We start from the raw sequence: 26967 nt of genomic DNA on the forward strand, positions 1-26967 counted from the left end.
TATACAACCAAATATACTCAGTGCCTGTATAAAAATAAATGTGTAAAAGTAAAAGTTTATGTACCTATTTAAAAATCGAGGTATGTAAAAATCAATTTATATGTACAGTCGAACCCGCTTATTGGAATAGCCTTTGTGCCAAGCAAAAGTATTCCTATAACCGGTGTATTCTAATAACCGATCATTGGTGGCTAATAGAAACGTTTCGGGACCTCAAATTTGTATTCCTATAACCGGGATATTCCTATAACCGGTATTCTAATAAGCGGGTTGGACTGTATTCAAAAATAAAGTAGTATGTTTTTACTTGATAGTATTTATAAAATATGTCACCCTAAAAATAAAAACCGACGATTGTAGGCGTTTCTTTTTGTTTTTTTCATTAAGAAAAAAATCTGGATGGGAAGTTTGCGGTTATCCATCTTGTATACATTTTAATTTTTACAAAATATGTCTCCTGCATGTACCTATAAATATTTCTTTAGTAGCAAATTGTTAGTTTGGTTGTTGGCAATCTAATTTAGTAAATTAAAAGAATATGAAACAGCTTTCACATCTTTTCAAAATATTGTTCGTTTACACGTAAAACCTTTTCTAATTTCCTAAACCATCAATATCTTTTTATTTCATCTACATTTCACACTACACGTTTTCTTACAGGTAAATTTTAATTTCCACGTAGGTAATAGAAATACGTATACTTTAATTTTGTGGAGATTAAAGGAAACTGTCTGGTTAGATAATCTGAATACAGTGTAATATTTTTTTATTCTGTTCCACAGAACAGCAGATTTTTTCAGTTATTTGCGTTTAACTTCCTAAGAGCCGTTTTACATGACTGGGATTTACTTCGAAAATTATTTCAATAATAATAACGAAAATTAATGTAGTAAAATTGTAAAATTTTTCCATTGTTCCTTGTTTTACACCTACAGTTAAATCGTACCATAATTGTTGTGAAACGCGTGCGTAGTGTGGAATGTGACTGACATTAAATTAGTCCAGAAAGCCACTGCGCATCCGCTAGGAAAAATATTCCGATTCGGATTTTTTGCACAATCTTACTCAAAAATGACCCCTTTTAACAAATTTGCATGTTGCCAGGACCAAAAGTGGGTCAAAAATTTTTTAAACGTTTTTTTTTTTGTTTTTTTCCTAAAATTATTTTGCTTTGCATGGAACATAGTTTTTTTAGGTTTTTTGGATCATTCCAAACAGAAAAGGTCTTCTTTTTTTCGAAAGAAAAATTCCGAAATTGATGGATTTTTATTTTTAAGTTATGATATTGTGGCATATATGGTATACTAGTGACGTCATCCATCTGGGCGTGATGACGTAATCGATAAATTTTTAAATGAGAATAGGGGTCGTATGCTAGCTAATGTGAAAAGTTCTTCAATTCTCTATTTAGTATTATAAACATTTACATAATAATTATTTATAAAGGGTGTCAAAAAAAGTTTTAAATTAAATTATTTGAAAATCAAAGAAGAATGTCTGTAATTTATTTAATTCAAAATACATTTTACTGTTACCCAAAAACTAAAAAAATTTTATTTCACAAATAAACATTGCTTTTCGGTTAGTCAGAGTGGAGCCAAACCTCAGTTGGCGTGCCTAGGCATGCCGGTCGAGGGGCAAATTCATCATCAGCCCCCCTCGTCATCGATCTAGCACTCTTTCACTGGGTGGTCGCACCGGCGCTCCGAATCGCCGATCCGATCAACCAGTGACGTTCGGCTCTTTTTGCTGTGATGTCTCAGCAGAAAATATCGGCGTGTTAGTAAAATCGCTCGCACCCGTTGCGTAGCTGCGCCACTTCCAAGAGAATGCTCTGACAATTTGAAATTAGCGAGGTAAAAAAATGTAATAATAATTAATGGACCCCTTATGAGACCGGTCAAAATGGCGTGAAGCGCCGACATGCACATTAACAAATAAGACATTCACAGAACATTGATTAGTCATAGAGGGTAAAATATAATATAGACCCTGACGAAACGTATATCCCCTCTTAGGAAAAGCCGGGGGGATTACTCGAAGTAAGTTTCATAAGTGCACTCATTAGGATTTCATGAAGTGACTATGAATGAACAGGCCTTGAATGGTCTTAAGAATGAGATTCCTAATGTCTAGCCGTGATAGACTAAGAATTCGCTGGATCTTCGAATTCGATTGACACCAAGTACCTCTTGCCCCTATTATAAGAGGTGCCATGCAGATGATTTTCCCAGGATATCGGGCTTGCATGGTCTGAAGGAATAAAGGCTCCGTATATTTCGCCGTCTTATGTCCGGCGGCGACACTTAACGGATCTGGGCCTTCCCAGTGAACGCCAACGTCTGCAACCAGTACTCTGTCACCCAGCACAGCGACAAAGTCAGGTATTTTTAACTCGCCACTCGGCATTGTAATCCGAGGCTCAACCTCACATATCCACCCTTTCTTTTCGGTTGTCTTTCGTAGATAAGAAACGAGCTGGTCATGTCTCTTACATCTTTGCCAATGTGCCCGAGAGCACTTTTGCAAGACGTGACTAAGAGACTCGTTTCTGTCACATCCCATTCTACATCGCCGTAGGTGTGGTGGATTTGATGGGATGCCCTTCGTTGGTAGAAGGTTTCCTCGCAGCTGTATTGCTTTAACGTAATCACGCCCCGACCAGTAGGGAGGTGGATTATGTATCCAGGCTGAGCTCTCACTGTGGCTGGACCCTTGAGCAAGACCGTTACCGCAATAGCCAGTGCCTAGTTTCTCGCTCAACTCACGTGCGATCAACGCTGAACTGCCTCCGTTGTTCTGTGTCCACTTCAAAACTTTTTCCCAGAGGTGACTAACATAGTTTGTGGACATGATCACGGCATTCATGCCTTGTGCTGAGATGATCAGTTTAGTCATCCTCCTTCTCATGATGGCTGGGACGTGTAAGGCCATAGCCATCACGCCCAGACCACCTTCTTTGATCGGCGTGTGAATATAAGCGTCTGCGCACGTTCGATTGAGACGACAAATCTTACGCACGGCCATACGCACAGTCCTGTCAAAACCCTTCAGAGCTTTCATTGTAATCGTCGGTGCTTGGAGCATATCGATGTATCGCGGCAGCAAGTATGTTTTAACCACACTCAATTTCTGAGCGGGTTTTAAACCGGATCGTTGAATTCGATCGAGCTGGGTCTGCAGATCTTGGAAGGCCACCTTGGTCTGACCGAGTGCGTTATATTTCCTACCTAGGTACCCAAACAACTCGCTCGGTTTCAACTGCCTAATTCTGTCGTTGCCGACAGAGAAGAGCGAACGCGTTACGCAATAAGAGTGCTTATTACCACGGTTCACGCTAACCGTAATAGCGGCACTCTTACCAGCGTTCAGCGACATTCCTCTCTTCTCGAAGAAATCGACAGCTGTCCGGAGTTGCTTGTTCCCGTCACGGGCTGATTCCGATAAGAGAACCAAGTCATCAGCGTAACCCAACACTGAGACCTTTGTTCTGCCATCCGCAATCGACAAACCAAGCACACCTTCTTCGAGCCTGCATATCAGCTCATCGACCACCATGTTGAATAAGTAGGGTGACAGCGGGTCGCCCTGCTTAACACCTCTACTCATTGTCATGTTATTCGTCGACTCGCTGCCGGCGGTGATATACGTACGACAGTTCGTGTACGAGTCCATCACATAACGTTTAAAAGTAGCATCGAGCCCGAACCGTGTCATTGCTCGTTCAATTGATCGTTGAGAGACCGTGTCAAATGCTTTACGTAGATCGATCGCTAATATATTGTATGGACGAAGGGCTTTTCGTCTTTCTTTGATAACCGTCTGAAGTGTCAGGTTGTTCAACAGAACGCCATCTAACTGTCTAAACCCTCTCTGGTTATCATGGTAGCCCAACACGGCAAGGCGCTTACCCAGGATCCGATGAAACACCCGGACCAAGATAGATGATATTGTGATAGGTCTCCAATTACCTACCACCAGTGGATCACCACCCTTCGGTATCAAAGTGGTCCTGCACTCCTTCAACACCTCTAGGGTAGTACCAAACTGGAGCATGGTATTATAGATGAGAACCAATTTCTGCACTGGAACCCTACGCAGCTGTATGATCTTAAATAGGTCAGGACCGGCTGCTTGAGATTTCGTGGTTCGTAAGGCTCCAAGGATTTCCGCTTCCGTGACTGCGTAACTCACGGTCGTGGGATACACAAGGCAACAATACAACGTATGGAAGAAGACAGATTACCCAAGCAAGTGCTACGATGGGCACCAAAAGGACGGCGGAAGAGAGGAACACCTAGGAAAAGCTGGATAGAAGGAATCCATAGGGAAATCGGAGAAAGAGGCTTGAACGAAGACATGTGCTACGATCGAGAGCAATGGCGATTGGGAATCGGAAGACGTCGTAGAACGTTATAAACCGATTATATATATATATATATTTATATATACATACATTCTTCCTTTTTTGTTAAATAATTTGTTTTAATAAACATTTTTTGGACATCCAGTATAAATAATTATATAAATGTTTATATTACTGAATAGAGAATTGAAGAACCTCTCAAATGAGCTACCACACGACCCATATTCTCATTTAAAAAAAATCATTGATTACGTCATCACTCCCATCTCCCAGATGGATTTTTTTTTTTTTATTAAACACAAGCTGTGTTTAGACTACTGAAATCTGGTCATCAGTTGACCAATTATCAGTTCTTCTTTAACTTATATTACTAAATGATACAGAATCTAAGATCTTAACCCTATGGTGTCCTCTTATTTTTTTTAACAAGTATGAAATTTTAATACTAAAACTAACACACAATACAACACTATGCTCTGCTTTTACACTAACACTTTACACTAACTCAAATGGTTTTCTTCGTTTGAGTCTTCTTTCTAGCCCAGTATTATCGAGGAGCTGGATGGCCTTGATGTTTACATGACTATGGAGCCGTTGTTCGTGACTACCTGCCATCTTCTTGATAACTTTGTCTACATCTTCCATCTCAAGATCCTTGTGGAGGTCGACATTTCGGATATACCAAGGACCATCAACGATGTTCCGTAATACTTTATTCTGGAATCTCTGGATAATCTAAATATTACTTGAATTGGCACAGCCCCAGAGTTGGCAACCATACATCCATACTGGTCTAAGTATTTGTTTGTATAAGAGTATTTTGTTATATGTGGACAATGCAGAGTTTCTTCCCATCAGCCAATACATTTTTTTGTAACGGATACCTAATTCTTCCCTTTTCTTTTTAATGTGGACTTTCCAGCGAAGCCTTGCATCAAGTGTGATACCTAAATATTTTGCAGAAGATGCATATGGTATTTGGGCATCATTTATTCTAATTGGAATGTTTTCGATTTTTTTATTTGTAAAATTGACATGAATAGATTTAGATTCATTTAATTTGATTTTCCATTTTTTAGTCCAGTTGTGTATTTTATTGATTGCCAACTGTAATTTTTCTGCTGCTTCTTCACTGGTATCACCTACTGCTAAGATAGCGGTGTCATCTGCAAATGTGGCTATAGTATCATTTTCCATTTCAGGTATATCGTATTCCCAGATGGATGACGTCATTAGTATACCATATAGGTATGCTACAATACCATAACTTAAAAATAAAAATCGACCTGTTTTGGGATTTTTTCTTAAAGTTGCTGGTTTACGAAATAACGAATTTATTCCTGTCATTTGCACCATACTGTATACACACGCAACGGTGGAAAATAGTGTCGTGCACGCTTGATTACCAATTAAAAACAAAGGAGTTTTGAATATTGTATTGCAAAAAACTCTTTGGGATTTTATCAATCGACGTTTAAAGAATATCCACCTTCCTTGGCAATATTCAAATTTTCAGTTTTTCACACAGTTTTTTGAGGGTTAAAAATGGCTGATTTCGCAATTTTTCAATTTTAAATCGCTTATATGTCAAAAACTATCAACTTTAGAGAAAAGTCACGTAGACCTTTTCTGTTTGGAATGATCCAAAAAACCTAAAAAAAATTTGTTCCATCCAAAAAAAATAATTTTACGAAAAATCCAAAAAAAAAACGTTTAAAAAATTTTTGACCCACTTTTGGTCCTGGCAACATGCAAATTTGTTAAAAGGAGTCCTTTTTGAGTAAGATTGTGCAAAAAATCCGAATCGGAATATTTTCCCTATCGGATGCGCAGTGGCTTTCTGGACTAAATAGAATTTTGTTATAAATAAAAGGCTACTGATGAAAGGAAACTAAGTTAGAGGTAACATAAGAAAAGAAGAAATGTGAAATAAGATTTTAAGGTTATAAGTTACAACTTTCATTTGATCATTTTTTACTTTTAGTAATATATTTGGACCGAGAACTAGAGAAGCAGATACCAGGTTTCTCCCCATATGATAATCTGACGCGCTCGAGTACTGCAAAAATCTCCGCTTGGGCTCCCCTACCATAACATCGAACACATCGGCTTTCCAAATATTTTTGTTAGTTTACTTTTTTTCTTGCTGTTTTGTGTTCATGATCGTATTCTAAGTGTATGTTAATTGTTTTATCGATTAGTGGACACCGCTATAGATCATAAATATATATCCATAGTGCACAAAACTTTAAATAAAATTAAATAATATAATAAAAAATAATACCAAAATAAAAACCCATTTGGCATATTTTAAAAAGAATGGATTTGTAATATCTCTCTAAGCCCCTATAACAGCCTTTACCGAAATGGAATTAATTTTATCCATTTATTATTTCAAGCATGCAGCGCAAAATCCCCTTTTTCAAACAAAACTTAGCTCTCAGCTGCTGTTTAAGCTAGTTCAAATAACATTCGTTGGAATATTTCGAATTTGTGCTAGTGTTAACCTACCTTACTATCGCCATATTCGGATCTCTCGACAATAAGAATAGATGGGGGCTCTATTATCCCTAGGATATGGTTGTTCGGTTGTAGCCTATGTGTGCTTTAGACATATGTGGTAAACATAATTACGTGCCAATCCATTAATAGTAGAGATTTTATTAGTTTACGAGGGAGAGAGAAAAAATATTTAAAGTGCTTTGGAAAAAATTATGGATTCTGAGGATGTATCCTTGTTTGTGCCATTGGTGGATTAAATGAACCACACAAACTTTTATTTCAAGAAAAACAGTTTTTCTCTAAATGATTTTTATATATTTTAGTTTGAAGGGTCTTGTAATGAGGACGATATTATGGTTGTATTTACATTGTTGTCAGAATCAGAAGAATTCCATAAGTAGCGAAATTAATGGTACCCCGTCAAAATAGCCCCGTCAAAAAAGCTCCGAGAAAATAGCCCCGACATAATATCCCGCACACAAAATAGCTCCGACAAAATAGCCTGCAGACAAAATAGCCGCGGAATAATAGCCCGCCGACCAAATAGCCCCGACAAAATAGCCCCCACAAAAAAGCTCCCTTCAGAATTCATCATGAAATAGTTCCTTAAAAATACATTTTTTCGGAAATGGTAATTTTCCTCTATTCAGATGTTTGTCTTAACCACATTAAAAAATAAAAATGGTCTTTTCAGAGAACTCGAGTCCTGTCTTCTCTGCCTCTTGAAAGTTTGAACATTTAATTTAAGCGAAAATCAATGTTTATTTATGATATAAACATTTTTTTTCTGTTTTCCGGCAGCAGTAAAATGCATTTTAATTTGAATTAAATACATTCTTCCTTTTTGTCAAATAATTTAAATTAAAAAAGTTTTTGGACACCTTGTATAAATATGTAATTGTTTATATTAATAAATAGAGAATTAAATAACCTTTCAAATGAGCTTAAAAATTAAAATCGATCTATTTCAGGATTTTCCCTTAACGTCGCGGGTTTACGAAATAACGAATTTATTCCTTCCATTGGCACCATACTGTACGTCTGAATTTCTGATATGAATGAGTCAGATTAAATTAAATTATTAGAAGAATTTTTTTACTGAGCAACAACATTTTTGTTTAATTTATTAATATTTTGTATCTTGACAACGACGTCCGAAGTGGAAGTCGAAACGTTAATAAAATAATTTTTTTAAGTAAATTGTGGCCAATTTCCCAATTAGAATAGTAATTTAAAATAAATGGTACTCCGTTAAAAGATAACACTTTTTATTGGAGGTGTTTTCTAAGAGGCTGTTTTAGCCGGGGCTGTTTTGACCGGGGCTATTTTGTGTGCGGGCTATTTTGTCGAGGCTATTTTGTGTCCGGGGCTTTTTTGACGGGGCTTTTTTGACGGGGCTGTTTTGACCGGGCTATTTTGACGGGTCACGGAAATTAATACATGCATTTCTAGTTGGTATCGTACATACTATGCTAATAAAAGGTTGATGATATGGAAATTATTAGACAAAAAACGAAAATGATTATCTAGACTAGAGAAATAAATAATTTTAAAATATGGCATACTTTAAAATTATATCTAAAATAATTATACATCAAAGGATATATAGACTGTGCGAAGAAAAAATCAGCCAAACACACTTTGTGGTTTTCGAAATGTAGTGGATACAAGAGAGGCTGTATTTAGTATACAAGTGCTATTTCAACGATATAGAGACGTAAATTGCGATATTTATGCATATTTCATTGATTACCAGAAGCGTTCGATACAGTAAAGCACGACAAGCTGATGGAGATATTAACCAATATTGGAATAAACACCTGTGATTTAAGGATTATCAGCAATCTGTACTGGAATGAAACATCATCTATCCTGACAGAGGCAGGAGAATCCGACGATATCAAAATCAAACGTGGGGTTCGTCAGGGATGTATACTCTCCCCACTGCTGTTTAACATCTACTCCGAGGAAATCTTTTAAGAAGCAGTGGTTGATGTTTTAGCCGGAATTCGAATTAACGGAGAGTGTATCAATAACATAAGATACGCAGACGACACGGTGGTATTCGCTGACAGTTCTGAAGCCCTCCAGGATTTAAAGAATAGAATCGCAGAAGTCAGTCAGAGATACGGACTTTCACTAAACTCTAAGAAAACAAAATGTATGATGATCTCTAAGAATGAACAGCAATTTGGACGAATCAATGTGAATGGTCAACAAATAGAAAGAGTAAAAAAATACACCTACCTTGGTACGAACGTCAATGAAAATTGGGACCATTCCATAAAAATTAAATGTAGGTTAGAGAAAGCAAGATCTGCATTTCAAAAAATGGCAAAATTATTCAAATTTCATGATTTATCGATACCCATAGAAGTCAGATTACTACGATGTTATATATTTCCTATACTGTTGTACGGAGTTTGAGTCGTGGACTCTCACAGACGCCACCTGCAATAAAGTTGAGGCTTTTGAAATGTGGCTTTATCGTCGAGTCGTGTGATTTGCTGAGAATACAAAAAGAAAAAGAAGGGTTAATCACAATAAAAACAGCCAAAATCAAATACCTCGGTCACATCATGAGGAACAGTGAAAGATATGGACTGCTGCAACTAATCTTGCAGTGAAAAGTAGAAGAAAAGTGAAGACCAGGAAGGCGATGGATTTCCTGGCTGAAAAATCTACGTTCGTGGTTCAACACAACCAATAAAAATGTTTTTAGAGCAGCAGTGTGCAAAGTACAGATTGCCATAATGGTCGCCAACATCCGAAACGGATAGGTACTACAAGAATAAGACTAGATAAGTAGTAACCTATGGTTGTGAAACCTGGGTAATGACGAACAAAGATGAAGACCAACTCAGAACATTCAAGAGAAAGATACTGAGAAAAGTATATGGCATGGTGCAAGAGAAAGCCGACACATGTAAAATCAGGACAATCAGTATATTGTAAGATTTGTGGAAATTCAAAGGCTGTTATGGCTGTGACAGGTCCATCAAAATGAAGATCAAAAACAACAAATAAAATATTACAATAGAAGCCAATACGAAGACGAAAAAATGGAAGGAGCAGAACGAATTTGTGGGATGATGTGGAAGACGACCTAAAAACTGTAAACATAAGACAATGTAGGAGAAGAACAAAGAATAAATCTGAATGGAAGGACCGCCAAATCGTGTAGCGGTTCAAAATTGATGAATCGCTGACCGCCCGTTTCTCTTCGAACTGTGAATTGAACTGTCACTCCCATCTTATTCCCTACTGCATGTCCCTTGTCGATTTGTATGAATGTACTAGGTGCCGTCTTTTTCAAGTCTAGTAATTTTATTTTATTTTTATTTATAGGCAATCGACTGAAGATCTTATTCAAATCTGTGTTTTACTGAATCTGTGAGATAGCCCGTAAATAAAATCATACTCTTGAAATGAGCTTGCATATTTTACTTTATTTTAAACTTATTCTTTCTCGTTAATAACGTCCTAAAACTAATTTACGTTACTTACAAACTGTGGAACTTACTAGAGCCACCAAAATATTTCTGTAAGCTGTTAAAGTGGCTCAAGAAAAGCACTAACTAATGATTTTCGGCATATTGTCGTCGACGTTATCTCCAGTTCCAGAAGTAGTAGTGGTGTAACGATAAATCCTCTTAGTCTCTGACACAATCGACACTCACATGATGTAACGGCATCCATAGGCTCTAACGCTCGGAGGTTTCGCGACATCGTAACGGTTACTATCGAAAACAACAAATTGTCTTCATTAGAACTTAGGAAGTGAACATCTGGGCAATAGTAGAAAGAGCGGCCCGAGCCCGATCTAAAGCCGCATTGTTAATTCCCAAGTGTTTCTTCTGTGTATGTTTGGGTTCTTTCTAGGATGTTTCCAAACAAAAATATATTCTATTGCAACATTTCGTAACGATTGTGTCTCCAGAACACGAATGTTAGGAGATGGGTTCGTCGTAATTGTATAAAATAACGATCGATGGAAGATTCAACTAGTTCAAGCAGGAGAAATGATCCTGCAAGAACTCAACTGTCTACCAGAAATTGCCTGGTACCCAACCGGGCTTTGTCGTATTGACTTAAAGCCAAACCGGAGCCCATAGGGACTTCATCTGAAGACTCAAATGGTTTCATCCACAGAACTGACCTAGCAAGCACCAACTGAGATTTAATGTATTGAGTTAAAGCCAAATCGTGTAGCGGTTCAGAATTGATGAATCGCTGGCTGCGCTTTTCTCTCCGGACCCTGAATTGAACGGTCACTCCCAACTTATTCAAACTGGGGAGCTTATTCAAACCTGCGCAGAAGATTAAATATTATTTTGATTTTTTGATTTTATTTTGTTGGTTTACAAGAATATATATTTTTATTTAAATTAAAGCTGTGTTTTACTGAGTCTGTGATATAACCCGTAACAATTTATTAAAATCATGGCTACATCATACTCTTGAAACCAGCTTGCATAGTTTACTTTATTCATTTTATACTTATTCTTTCTCGTTAATAACATCTTAAAACTAATTAACGTTACTTACAAACTGTGGAACTTACTAGAGCCACCAGAATATTTTCTGTAAGCTCTACAAAGTTAAAGTGGCTCAAGAAAAGGACTAACTAATGATTTTCGACATATTGTCGTCGACGTTATCTCCAGTTCCAGAAGTAGTAGTGGTGTAACGATAAATCCTCTTAGTCTCTGACACGATCGACACTCACATGATGTAACGGCATCCATAGGCTCTAACGCTCGGCGGTTTGACGACATCGCCGAGAAGACGCGGCGTCACGGTTACTATCGGAAACCACAAATTGTCTTAAGTCGAACTTGGGAAGAGACTTCTGCGAACAACCGATGTGTCTTATTGAAGCCGATATCACCACCTAATTAGTTCGGCTCCGTGTCACGGTAATTGGGAATATTCATCGTAATTTGGGTGATTATTTGTAAGTGTGGGTCAGATGGGAAAAACCTTGTTTAACGGGACTTTGCGACTAGAATGCATTATTTGAATAATAATATCTAATAAAGTCAATCAGCTAAATGGTTTTAAGGGCATAGGCGCAAAATTTCGGCTCCGGCAGTATGAAGTTAGTTGCTAAATCTTTCAAGTTACGTATGTATCAATGCAAATAAAGAGTGAAAAAATATATTGATGTGTTTAGTAAATATATTTATTTTAATTTTTTTGTCTTTGGTTTTGTGTTCGTTGGGAATAGGATAATTATTATTAAAATATGATGAAAAGAAAATTAAAAGTTTGTGTAGAAAATCTGAAGTTTTTTTAGATTTTCTACGATTCATTGAGGGAAAAGTAATTGCGGGGAGGCTACAGTTTGTCAAAAATGACGTATTAACGTTTCTTTTGAAGGAGATATTTGAAATTAAAAATCACACTAAATTTCCTTATTTTTTTTAAGCTACGTAACTTATTAAAGGTTATTAAAGCTTATATAGCTAGAAAAAAGATTTATAAAATACAAGTCAATGTTTACAAATAAGAAATTGAGTATGGCCATTAGATTGAGGTTAGTCGAATGTTATGTTTGCTCGCAACTACTATATGGGGCAGAAACTTGGACTCTAAAAGCCCAATTCGTAAATAATTGGAGGCATTCGAAATGTGGCTATACTTATAGGAGTATTTTGAAAATTCTTTGGACTGCAAAAGTCTTAAAAGATGAAGTGTCAATACGAATTAGACATGACAGCAAGCTCATGAACACAATTAAAATAAAATAAAATCGTATCTGAGCTACATACTTCGAAACGATAAATACTTTCTACTACACGACGTGTATATCGTATTCGTATAACGTATATCGTATATCGTATCCAACGAGCAAAATTACGTGTAACGAACAGCTGTCAGAGCAAATTGAAATTAGACGTGGAGTGAGACAGGGATGCGTATTGTCGCCAGTTCTCTTTAATGCCTACTCGGAAGAGATCCTAAAAAAGGCTCTTGAGGGTGAAACAGCTGGAATAAAGGTGAACGGAGTTCCCATTAACAACATTAGATATGCGGATGATACTGTCGTCTTAGCCGAAAATATTGAAGATCTTCACAGACTGGTTAACAGAATACCGATATATAGCCAAGAATACGGTTTAACAATGAACATCAAGAAGACAAAATTTATGAGAATATCTAAAAATCAAAGAAATAACGAGAATCTCCTCATAAATGGAACCAATATCGAACAAGTAGACCAATATGCATATCCTGGAACAATGATCAACTCCACAAATGATTAAAATTAGAATAAAAAAGGCTAGAGCGAATTTTAAAAAAATGAGAAAAGTGCTCTGCACAAGAAATCTAAAGCTAGAGCTAAGAGTAAGGTTGGCTAGGTGCTACGTTTTCTCGACTCTGTTTTACGGAATGGACGCTTGGACCTTGAATGCGGCATCAATGAAAAAACTGGAATCATTTGGGTTATGGGTATATAGAAGAATTCTGTAAATATCATGGACAGAACACGTCACAAACAAAGAGGTTCTGAGAAAGATGAATAAAGGAATGGAAGTCTTAAATATAATTAAAACCAGAAAATTGGAATATCTCGGACATACTACATATGGAGAGAGGTACAAATTGCTCGAATTGATTATGCAGGGAAAGATGCAATGAAAGAGAATCATATGAAGACGGATAATATCGTGGCTGTGCAACGTGAGAGAATGGTACGGATGTACATCAAATTAACTTTTCAGCGCAGCCGTCTCCAAAGTCCGAATAGCTATGATGATTGCCGACCTGCGTCGCGGAGATGGCACTTGAAGAAGAAGAAGACACGTCATCATGCAAGGAATAGTAGAGGGGAAAAAGGCTTGGGAAGAAAGAAGAAATCATGGCTGAGGAATATCAAAGATTATACTAACCTCAGTGTTGAATAGATATTTCTCAGTGGTTGCCAACCTTCGGTAGTTAACTATTTATATGGGTAATAAGCCACAATTAACTTGAAAAAAATAATTTTATTAACGTTTCGACGCCCAAATCGGGTATCATTGTCAAATAATAAACGTTAATAATTTTTTTTTCAAGTTAATTGTGGCTTATTTCCCATCTAAATAGTTAATTATAAAAATGCCACAAGGAAATAACTTAAGAACCTTCGGTAGAAAACGATATAAGAAGAACTTATTAAAATAAACATTATAGAAGTTTTCAGGGGCTCCCGGCCCTCGGTAATAACTTAATCTTTTATTTTGAGTTTAAATTTTTTAAAAGCACTTATTAGTTTTCACAGGATTCGAAAACAATGAATGCATTTAAATAGAATTGGACCAAGATGTTGCGCCTCCCCTTTAACATATTTATAAACTAACAAATAAGGTTTTAGAAAAATATACTTAAGCTTGTTTAATATTTTCCGAAACAATACAGGTTTTCGATCTACATTGACTCCACTAACAATGATAAAAATATAAACCTGCAAAATAACCCTTTTTGTATGTCTACTAAATTATATTTATACTGATTTTCTTTGTTGTTTTTGACGTTTATCCGAAACACAGAAATTTCAAATAGACGTGCTTAAACGAGTAATTTTAGTATTATATTATAAGAAAAATACTGTCAAAAAGCAATTTCCGGCGGATGCAACTCGAAAACAAACAAACAGTTACATTTTAACGTCTATAACACTAAATATTCCCGCTGAGAGCAATATTACAAAATCGATCAGTACATATTGGATAACTGACGCTTCCTGTTAAACAATGCACAACCATTCGCCGTTTTATATTCGCGTTTAACAACATATAACGGGAAACGGGATCAAAAGATAGAAGCATATTTGAGAATTTATCTCCGGAGATTCACAATTTTGTGCAAGTTGCAACAGATGGTGCGGCTCTTGGTAGATGCATTCGTGCGACGCATCCATGCGTGATACCCCATTGTAAATAGTGGTTCGTCCACATAAGTAGGAATAACAATTTTTAATTTTCTTGTTTTTGTAAAGAATATTTTAATTCATTTTCTTTTCAATATTATGGGACACCCCGTATATACGAGTAGGCCAATACCTAATTCAGTGAGTATGTATTAATTTTTATCATTATTTTCAAGTAAAAACCTTAAAGTTTTTTGTATGTAATTACCTGCCTACTCGCCTCATTTTTAAAAAGACAATTTCGCCAACCAACTCTCTTGGTTAACAGTCACTTACAATCATTCCGAAAAGTGTATAGAAACTCAATATAGTCCTCGCGAGTGATTTATACTTTATACTACTCAGCAATAGCAGTACGAAAAATAGCAGGCCTGCTCCAGCTTGTGCAACGAGAAATGACAAGGTAGGAAATATTTTTATTACAATTTACTTTAAGGTCTGGTTTTTTTACTGTTATTTTTTTTATTCTATTTTTAAATTCACCCTATGCTAAACAGTCCACTAATAAAGCTCACTGAGTTAGTAATCTCCTCCAAGATGATTTATTGATCCGTTACGAGCCTGATAGATCCATTTTCTATGTTTTTTTCTTGCATTTTTCATTTTTCTAAGAGGGTAATATAGTCGGGGAAAGTTTCTTTTAAACCTGAATTGTTTGATTTTATTGTCATACTTTGCTAATTTACAAAGATCAGAATCAAATTCAGGTTATTTAACCGCATTTCCTTTGACTTTATTTTTTGTTATTCTTTAACATAAGGCGATAAAATATTCTTTACAAAATTAAAATCACGTATCAATTAGTACATTGGTTTTTTGTTTGTGCCGATCGTTAGTGGTACCTATACCTCAGTTAATGTTGTTTTTTAAGTAAAAAAGGAACACATTAATGTAAAAGTAATTATTATTAAATTGTCAACGTCGGCCAATAGACAAATTTTGTTATAATAATTATTATACAGGTTGACTCTATTATAGATGAAACTGTGTGTTTATTTTACACAGTAATTTTTATTTAAAGGGTTTATGTTTTACAATTATTTTTTGTCTATAAATATTCAAATAGCAGAGGACATAGTTTTCTATTTTATTAGCACAAAGTGCGGTTGTATTTTATTAATTTTCGTGTGGTGAACCTATTTTATTTCCTAACGCTAATTTCATATTTTTCTAAATTTATTAATTCTACATTTAAATTTACAAAATGGCAGATAAAATTAAAAAATATCAATCTTTAAGACAAGTTGAAGTGCAACAAATGACTGAAATTCATGATGTTGCTTTAAAGGTAGCTGCTGACGATAAGAATTTTTACCCGGTTTTGGAAGTTATGTATGAAGGATTGGAAAAAATTCGTGACAATTTTTATGATCTTCATAATAAAATAATTATGTTAGTTTCTGAGCAAGATAATGAGGACGCGCTATTTAAAGTCGAAGATGATTGCCGTAGTAATTTTGACAAATTATATTATAAAATTAAATTAACATACGTGCAAGCCTTTAGAAAATCTTCAACATCAAGTCAGCAAACTACATCAACTTCACAGTCTCAAAATCCTTTACCTATAAATTATTTTAATTTACCGAAACCGGAATTGCCATCTTTCAGTGGAAAAATAACTGAATTTAGAAGTTTTATAGATCAGTTTGATGCTCGCGTCCATACTCTTACTTACTTACAACCAATTGACAAATTTAATTTGTTACTATCGTGTTTAAAGGGTGCAGCGCGCGATGCTGTGGATCATATTGACATCACAGCAAACAATTATCCAATTGCCTATGATCTGCTTTGTGAAAGGTTTAATAATGTTAGGGTGATCGCTGCCAATTTATGGAATAACCTTGAAAGTTCACCACAACTGACTTCAGAAGATCCAAAAGAACTACGCAAGTTGTTAGATACATTTTCGAAAAATGTGGCATCTTTAAATAAGCTAGGACTACCCACAGTACATTGGGATTTTATACTTGTTCAAATGATTTTAAAACGATTAACTGTTTCTTTAGTAACACGTTTTGAGCTTTTTCATAATAATTCAACCATCCCAAGCTATAAAAAACTGATTGATTTTTTAAATCAAAGTTGTCTCGCTTTAGATAATATTGATTTTCACACTAAACCAAAATCTAACTTTTCTAAAAAACCTAATTCTTCCAAATCTACATCATTGCTTGCTCAAACAGAACCTGAACCAAAATGTTCTATCTGTAAAACTAATGATACCCATGCCATTTATAAATGCTCCGTTTTTTTGGCAAAATCTCCTGTAGATCGATTTCAATTAATAAAAAAGAACAAGATGTGTATTAACTGTCTTGGATCACATCGTTCTAGCCTATGCAAATCTACATGGACTTGTCACTCGTGCCATAAAAAACAGCATACACTACTTTGCTTCTCCTCTTCTAAGAAAGAAGAGAATGTTCAAGATTCGGCGGCATCCACTTTAAATTCAACGACTGGATCATCCGTTTCTGTGTGTTTTTCTTCCGCTGATAAAAGTACTTTGCTTTCCACCGCATGTATTGAGGTGCTTGATTGTCACGGTAACTACCAACCTGTTAGGTGTCTGTTAGATTCGGGAAGCATGACGTCCTTCATCTGTCAAAAGACCCTTAGGCGTTTAGGTTTACGTCCCATGAAAACTTCAGCTAACATCCAAGGATTAGGTTCTATGCAGTCGAACACTAATTTAGGTGGGGTTACCATTTCTTTTAAACCAGTACGTAAATCTTCTCTTATTTTGACAACCGATGCGTTAGTCTTGACAAAAATATGTGAGGATCAGCCTTTATGTAATTTAGAAGTTAATACTTGGCCCCATATTGCTAATTTAAAGTTAGCAGATGATAACTTCTTTCGTAGAGGATCCATAGACATTCTTTTAGGAGCTGATGTATTCTCTACAATTCTTTTGGATGGACGTATTTACGGCAATCAAGATCAACCTGATGCAATTAATACTATATTTGGCTATGTGCTTATGGGAAAAGTAAATATTTCAAAGGCACCTACTCTTACTTCTTTATTTTGCCAAGTTGAAGATACGGTTTCTTTGGATCAGAAAATAAAGAAATTCTGGGAATTAGAAGCAGTCCCTGAAGTTTTTTGCTTAGCTCCTGATGACGCTAAAGTGGAAAATATGTTTATGAATACTTATACGCGTGAACAATCAGGACGCTTTGTAGTAGATCTACCTTTTAAGGAAGAAAATCCTGTCTTTCCTAATATTAGATCACTTGCTCTTAGTAGGTTTTATTCATTAGAAAGAAGGCTTCAAAAATCTCCTGAACTTTATGACCAATACCGCACCTTTATGAAGGAATTTGTTGAGCTCGGTCACATGGAACCTGTCCCATTGAATAACTTCGATTCACCTTATGTTTACTATTTATCGCATCATTGTGTTTTAAGACCTGAAAGTCTAACAAGTAAATTAAGGGTCGTTTTTAATGGTTCCGGGCATCTTCCAAATCAACCCTCACTCCATGACAAATTATTCACTGGTCCTAAGCTTCAGACTGACATCTTTACAATTTTGATTAATTTTCGATTGCATGGTTATGTAATTACGGCCGATATTTCTAAAATGTATAGGCAAATTTTAATTAATCCTACTCAAACAGATTATCAAAGAGTACTTTGGCGTTCTAATAATTCCGAACCTGTTCGAGATCTTCGTATCAACAGAGTTGTTTATGGTCTCTCTTGTTCTCCTTATCTTGCTATTAGATGTCTACATCAGTTGGCTAATGATGACGGGGATTCGTTTCCTCTAGCAGTCGAGGCACTTAAAACTGGAACCTACGTTGATGATATCGTTTCTTCCTGTCCTAGTTTCGAAAATGCCTTAGCACTAAGAGACGAACTTATTGCCTTACTTGCCAAAGGAGGTTTTGAGTTGAAAAAATGGTCCAGTAATGTACCCGATTTATTGAAAGGATTAGCTGTATCAGATTTAGCAATAAAACCTCTTACATTTAATGATGATATTTCGTCCAAAACACTTAAAGTATTAATGTTGGAATGGGACGCTTCTTCGGATACATTTGCTTTTAAAGTTCAAGTTTTAGACTCTTCTTGTACAAAACGTCATCTTTTGTCCAATTTAGCAAAGATATTTGATCCTCTTGGATTTTTATCTCCAATAACATTTCTAATTAAACACCTTATTCAAAGAATATGGACTCAAAAGATTGGTTGGGATGATGCTCCATCAAAAGAAATTATCCGTTTGTGGAAAAAATACATTGATGATGTAGCATATTTGAGTAAATTAAATTTACCTCGTCGTTTATTAATTGACGATATTTTACGCTTAGAAGTTCACTGTTTTGGTGACGCTAGCGAGAAAGGTTACTGCGCTGTCTTGTACTTTCGATGCTTATCACCTTCAGGCCAACCTTTTGTTTCTTTTGTTATAGCTAAATCTAAGGTCGCACCCATTAATAAGGGACTTACTATTCCAAGATTAGAATTGTCTGCTGCGGTTTTAGTGGCTCGACTAGTCTCCTTTGTTTCTTCTGTTATTAAAGATAAAGTAGAAATCAAGGAAATATACTGTTATTCTGATTCTGCTGTTACATTACGTTGGTTACAATCTTCCCCTCATCAGTGGAAAACTTTTGTGAGCAATAGAGTAGCTTATGTGCAGGAACGAGTAACTTCTTCATGTTGGCACTATGTTCCTTCTGAAGAAAATTCTGCTGACATTGGTTCAAGGGGTTGCTTACCCTCTGAGTTAATTAACTGTTCCAAATGGTGGGCGGGGCCAACCTTCTTACAATCTGATCCGCTAACGTTCTTTGAACTTAATTCAAAGGAGTCTACTAATGTAAATTTGGAAGTGCGGACTGTCGCATTGATTGCTGAAATTCCCAATAATTTTTTAGATATTTTATTGGATCGTCATTCGTCTTTAAATAGGTGTGTTCGATGTTTGTGTTACATTATTCGTTTTTTCCATTATGTAACCAAAAACCGATATGGTAATCTGGAAATAGGTTGTTTAAGTTTATTGGAGCAACATAACTCCTTACTGGTTTTTGTTAAACAAACACAGCAGATCTTTTTTAATACTTTAATAAATTTTATCCAAGATAAACAGCTGCTTCCAAAAAATTTAAGAAAGCTTTCACCTTTTATCGATGCAAAGGGAATTCTACGTGTAGGTAGTTGCCTAGGTAATGTGCCCATTTCGTATGATCGCAAATTTCCGGCATTACTTCCTAACAGTTGTAAATTAACAGATATGATTATTGAATCTACTCATCTGCAATATCTACACGCCGGGCTTCAAACTGTTCAATACCTACTTTCTCAGCGTGTTTGGATTATATCTTCCAAACGAGCCATTCGTAGAGTACTGTCTAAGTGTGTTAAATGTTTTAAGGTGAATCCTTTGTCCCCAGTTCCGTTAATGGGAAATCTACCGCTAGCTCGAATATCTCAACTAAAACCTTTCAGTAATGTTGGAGTTGATTTTGCGGGCCCTTTTCCTATAAGAGCTTCCAAACTTCGAAAGTCTCAAACTCTTAAAGCGTATTTGTCGCTTTTTATTTGTTTCTCAACAAAAGCTCTTCATTTAGAGCTCGTATCTGATTTATCCACTGACGCGTTTTTAGCTGCGTTTAAGCGATTTGTCAGTCGTAGAGGCCGATGTCAACATGTTTATAGTGACAATGGCACTAACTTTGTTGGAGCCAGAGCAGAACTTAACAGATTGGCATCACAAGCTGCTTCTCATGAATCTATTCAATGGCATCTCATTCCCCCTTCTTCTCCACACTTTGGAGGTTTATGGGAATCTAATATTAAGACGGTAAAGGGTCATTTAATTCGCACAATTGGAGAACAAGTACTAACTTTTGAAGAGTTATATACTATTTTTTCTCAAATTGAGGCCATCATGAATTCGAGGCCAATATGCCCGTTAAGTTCAGACCCAAACGATCTTAGTGCGTTAACTCCAGGACATTTTTTGACCATGGAGCCTTTGAGTGCTCCGCCCGAAGAAACGTTGCTCGATGTTCCGCACAATCGGTTGAATCGTTGGCAATTATTAAATAAGTTGCACCAACAGATTTGGGAACGGTGGTCTAAGGAGTACCTCCAAACTCTTCATCAAAGGGCTAAATGGAATTCTCCGTCTCCAAACGTCCAACTAGGTACCTTAGTGGTAATCCGCCAAAATAATATTCCCCCGCTACAATGGCCTTTGGGCCGTATAATTGAGGTTCATCCTGGATCTGATGGTATAGTTAGAGTGGCCACAGTGAAAACTAATAGTGGTATATATAAACGCTCTATAGTAAAATTATGTCCTTTGCCTTTTGAGCCGTAACAATACTGCGTATTGTGGTGGGCGGTTGTGGTTCGTCCACATAAGTAGGAATAACAATTTTTAATTTTCTTGTTTTTGTAAAGAATATTTTAATTCATTTTCTTTTCAATATTATGGGACACCCCGTATATACGAGTAGGCCAATACCTAATTCAGTGAGTATGTATTAATTTTTATCATTATTTTCAAGTAAAAACCTTAAAGTTTTTTGTATGTAATTACCTGCCTACTCGCCTCATTTTTAAAAAGACAATTTCGCCAACCAACTCTCTTGGTTAACAGTCACTTACAATCATTCCGAAAAGTGTATAGAAACTCAATATAGTCCTCGCGAGTGATTTATACTTTATACTACTCAGCAATAGCAGTACGAAAAATAGCAGGCCTGCTCCAGCTTGTGCAACGAGAAATGACAAGGTAGGAAATATTTTTATTACAATTTACTTTAAGGTCTGGTTTTTTTACTGTTATTTTTTTTATTCTATTTTTAAATTCACCCTATGCTAAACAGTCCACTAATAAAGCTCACTGAGTTAGTAATCTCCTCCAAGATGATTTAAATAGATTCAGTAAAATTTCGGACTCTTTTTGTCCAACAAGTTCCATCGATTGTTTGCGCACTGATTTTGTTTTTTCTTTATTTGAACTAGTTCTCGATGTGGAGTTTTGTGAATAGGTATTCTTGTTCAGTGGAATTTATACTTCGATTTCATTTACATTCAGTGAAAAATAGGAACTAAATATTTGGTTTGCAGAAATAAAACTTTAAATAAATGTGATACTGCTTTTTATTATTAGGATTTTGTACTATTTTTTATGCAGATTTTGGTATATAGAATCAATAATGGTAGAAATAAATGGAAGATTTGTTCAACAAAAATGTAGGAAGATGAACAATAAGTTAGGATGGCGATCTTACTACCATTTAGAGCGTAATAAGCAATGTAATAAATGGCAATTCGAAGGATCACCTACTAACGTGGGAAATAAAGAATACAAGCATTAACAAACATGTAATTTAATTGCTAACTTTGTTACTATAACTAAATTAAGATCTGGTCAAAATTATTCTTAGAGTTCTTATATGTAAACCGCCGATTTCATGTGCAATTTACACTAGTCTGCGACACACAACACGATAGCACTGTTGCAGTTTCAAGGTCAATAATTATAACATAAACCAAGGATGTCTTCTTTAGTATTAATAAACTTAATTAATAATAAGCGTTTGCTAAACGTGTAACTCTTAAACTATAAACTAGACACACAATAACTACACAAAATACGTGAAAGATCAAAACTCTAAACGATAAATGCGTCGATTAGACTGGTCGAATTCTAGATTTGTACTTTTTCGCTAAAAATACGCGAGAGGTTTGCATCCAAATTCTAAACTAACAAATTTAACAACCCATCTGGTGGCGTTGTCCCCAATGCCAAGGGATTGTCGGGGGACAACTTTGAAATTCCTATAAGTAAGTAGATAAAACTACACCTTTTGAATATTTGCTACTCGGAATTTCCTGGGCACAAATTTTCGGTGGCTAAAAACATCTTTTGATCTTTTGAATGCATGATACCCTTGGGAATTTGCTGTAGAAAGTTACTCGGTTTTAGAAAAGTCAACATTATTTTGCTACCAGTGGCCTCCAATCGCCCATTTTATATTCGCGTTTAACAACATATAACGTGAAACGAGATCAAAAGATAGAAGCATATTTGAGAATTTATCTCCGGAGATTCACAATTGTGTGCAAGTTGCAACAGATGGTGCGGCTCTTGGTACATAGATACATTCGTTGAACGCATCCATGCGTGATACCCCATTGTAAATAGATTCAGTAAAATTTAGGACTCTTTTTGTCCAACAAGTTATCAATTGTTTGCTCACTGATTTTCTTTTTCTGTTTATTTGGAATAGGTGTTGTGAATAGGTATTCTTGTTCAGTGGAATTTATACTTCGATGTCATTTAAATTGAGATGAAAATAGGAGCTAAATATTTAGTTTGCAAAAATAAAATTTTATAAAAATTTGATTCTGTTTTTTTATTAGAATTATATACTTTTTTACACAGATGTTTCTCTAAGTTCGAGGAATATTAGTAAAAGCAGTAAAAGTACTCTACAAGAATAATAAGAGAGCCATACAAACGGGCAATAGAATATGCATTCCATTTAAGACGACGAAGCTATTACCACAGGTCTTTTCCAGATCTCTTGGCCTGTTCAAAATATTCCTGGAAAAAACTCTTGAACCCATGAAAAAAACGCGAAGGAAAGGGTATACAATAAGAAACGAATAACTATATACCTTCCCTAAGTTTTGCTGACAACCAAATAGTGATTGCACAAGACGACGATTACCTCAGCTTTATAATGAGAAAACTGGAACAGAAATATACAAAAACTGCAATGGAAATAAACCGAAAGGAAACTGAATTCCTAATAAGAAAGAATATAGAAATAAAACAGATGTAAACAAATCAAAGGAACAGACAACTACAAGTATTTAGGTCTCATAATATCAAACAAAAGAAGAACTGAAGAAGATATAAAAATTTTTTTTTTCAAGTGCCATCTCCACGACGGAAGTCGGAAATCATTATAGCTATTCGGACTGTCGAGACGGCTGCTCTAAAAAGTTCATTAGATGTACATCCATTGATGTACCATTCTCTCAGGTTGCGCAGCCACGATATTTTGCGTCTTCCTATGCTCCTTTTCCCTTGAATTTTTCGCTGCATAATGAGCTGGAGTAAGTTGTATCTTTTTATCTTTGTATCTTATATAAAAAATAGACTTGAATAAACAAGAGACTGTATACGAAAATTGAACCCGGTATATTGTGGGATAAGAAAATCAGAATAAAAATAAAACGAAGAATATAATATAAGGCCATGACAAGAAGTATCTTGATTTATGGATGAGAAAATTGGATAATAAACAAGAAATCCAGAAACAAAATATGAGCGACAGACGTAGAATTTCTAAGGAGCAGCTGCAGAGTAACAAAAAGAAATTGAATAAAAAACATACAAATTAAAAAAAGAATAGGAATGAACTCAGATATAATAGACTACATAGAACAGAAGAGATTAATCTGGTACGGACATGCCAGAAAAGCAGACCAAAAACGTTGGATAAATAGAATAACAGAGTGGACCTCGATAGGAAGAAGGAAGAGAGACAGACGCCGAAGATCTTTCAGAGATTACTTACACGAAGCAATGGAAAGAAGCAATCTACAGGAAGGGAACTGGCATAATAGAAAGAACTGGAGAACGATTGAGTGAAGGAAGACAGTAAAAACTGTGGAAATCCTTAGTAAATATACAGGGTGAGTCACCACTAACGGGACGGAATATTACAGCGAAACGGTAAAAGATTTGAAAAAAATTTAAATTGAATTGTTTGTAAGTTGATAAAAGCTACATTTTAAAATTATTTGGAAATATACAGGGTGTCCCAATAAATGGCGGCGTATCAAAGTTATATTTTTTCTTATGGAACACCCTGTATTTTATTGCATTTTTTAATTGTCCGCAAAAAATAAGGTGTAGTTTCATAAGGCTTCCATATACCTATGTACAGAGTGTTCTGAGTTATGTTGACTTTTCTTAAAATGTAAAGTTTTAAAAGAAGGCTTATTCTCAAGTTATTTAAGAAATTATAAAAACATTACTTTTACATCTAAATAGTTGGATATTGGTTGAATGTATTCCATGATTAATTATTACACATTTGTCTACAGGGTGTTCAAAATTTATAGTTTCATTAGTGGGGTATTCATTGTGTCATATGATGCGTATTTTAAATGGAACACCATGTATATTAATAAATAATTTTACTTAACAAATTTACCTCTTTCGAATGTATAGGATGTTCTATACCTAGGTCTCATAGTTTTTGCGTAATTTACAATTATTTAAATTCTTACTCTGTAAATCGATTTTAAAACAAAAGATGAAGTTAATTAATGTCATTGTATGACATTGTCATTTCATGACAATACGGTCTGGTAATTATCTTATAATTAATGCATTCCATGATTGATTATTACACATTTATTTACAGGGTGTTCAAAATTTACAGTTTCATTATTAGATTATTCAATGTAGCATAATACGATGGGTATTTTATTAGAACACCATGTATATTAATCAAAGATTGTACTAAACACAGGTTTCAGGGTTAGGAAGTGCAGCATTTACAATATTTTTAATATAACCTTATTTAAAAAAATTCATCTTGGTCAATCCTGGTGACCTAGGTGGCCAAATATATGGACCGAATCAATCTATCCATTTATTTCTAAATTTTATGTTGAGGTTGTTCTTAACATCACGTCAAAAATAAGCAGGAGCTCCGTCCACTTGGAGTCACATGTTTGTTCGCACGCTAAGTGGAAGGTTTTAAGAAGGATTCAAAAAACTTGTTTTAAGAAATTTAAAAAAGTTGTTCCATTCAGATTTTCGTAAAAAAAATATGGGTCGATAACGTACTGGCTCAGAATACTGCCCCAAACATTAACACTTCATCGGTGTTGGCGATCAACATTAAAATGTTTGTTTACTGTATCATAATAAAATGAAAGCTATGTCTATTAACTAGACGATTATTATGAAAAGTAGGTAGATTCGTCTGTACATAATACATTCTTAAAAAAAATCAGGATCTTCTCCAAATTCTAAAGTCCATAAACGAAAAGTTAAACGTTCCTGTTCTGTCTAATGCTGGTGTAGTTGAGTTTTATACGGATGATAGTGGTTTTTCTTATGTAATCTACATACACTTGTTAGACTGATCTCCAATTGACTCGACATTTTTCACGTAGGTACTAGTATTTGGGTTTTCCGTAACAGAAAGCAGGACATCAAGTTCGTTAACGTCATCAAAAATAAATGGTTTATTTTTATTTAACTTTTCCTACCTATGCAAAATTACCAGCAGCACGGAATCTATCGAGAAATTTCTCAAAAACGTCTTTTTTGGGTGTTCTCTATCAGGATACTTTTAAGCGTAAACTTTAGAAGCTAAGAGAAAATTTTAAAAATAATCCCCAATGCAAAGTAGCATGTCTACTCTTTCATAGATAATGTGATTATTCATTTTTAGGAACAATTAAATTTGAATGTAATTGGCTCTTCCAAAGCCATTTTTAGGTAAAAAAAAATTGAATATCATACATAGATGTTTATAGTTTTGATAATTACCAGACCGTACTGTCATAAACTGACAATGTCATACAATGACATTAATCTTTTGTTTTAAAATCGATTTACAGATTAAGAATTTAAATAATTGTAAATTACGCAAAAACTATGACACCTAGGTATAGGACATTCATATACCATTCGAAACAGGTAAATTTGGTTAGTATAATTATTTATTAATATACATGGTGTTCCATTTAAAATAAGCATCATATGACACATTGAATACTCCTATAATGAAACTGTAAATTTTGAACACCCTGTAGACAAATGTATAATAATTAATCATGGAATACATTAAACCAATATACAACTATTTAGATGTAAAAGTAATGTTTTTATAATTTCTTAAATAACTTGAGAATAAGCCTTCTATTAAAACTTTACATTTTAAGAAAAGTCAACATAACTCAGAACACTCTGTACATAGATATAGGGAAGCCTTATAAAACTATACCTTATTTTTTGCGGACAATTAAAAAATGCAATAAATATATACAGGGTGTTCCATAAGAAAAAATATAACTTTGATACGCCACCATTTATTGGGGCACCCTGTATATTTCAAAATAATTTTAAAATGTAGCTTTTATCAACTTAAAAACTAATCAATTTAAATTT

Source organism: Diabrotica virgifera, chromosome 6, assembly GCF_917563875.1.
Source record: "Diabrotica virgifera virgifera chromosome 6, PGI_DIABVI_V3a".
Lineage (NCBI taxonomy): Eukaryota > Metazoa > Arthropoda > Insecta > Coleoptera > Chrysomelidae > Diabrotica > Diabrotica virgifera.